The following is a 315-nucleotide window of genomic DNA, read 5'->3' as shown; positions in this document are numbered from 1 at the left end:
AAGATGATATGAAAAAGGAGGGGAAAAAATTCTCGCACCAGAAATTATCAGAAAAATATAACATAAAATAAAAAATGAGTTATTCTGGCTCTTATTCAGAAAACGAAAAATCTGTAGACATGAAGGGATAGTCCCTGGCTTCAAATATATGCTAATTCATTCAGATTTATCCCAAAGGTCCATATATAAAAACAAAACATACATAGACACATGTAGAGGTCACCACGGGGAACTAGAAGTGCATATCACTCAAGTTAATTCTCCCAGATATGATAAGAAGCTTTCTACTTGACTACATCACACTTGCATAGAAGC

Source organism: Penaeus monodon, chromosome 28, assembly GCF_015228065.2.
Source record: "Penaeus monodon isolate SGIC_2016 chromosome 28, NSTDA_Pmon_1, whole genome shotgun sequence".
Classification (NCBI taxonomy): Eukaryota; Metazoa; Arthropoda; class Malacostraca; order Decapoda; family Penaeidae; genus Penaeus; species Penaeus monodon.
Note: the sequence above shows the minus strand (reverse complement) of the source record.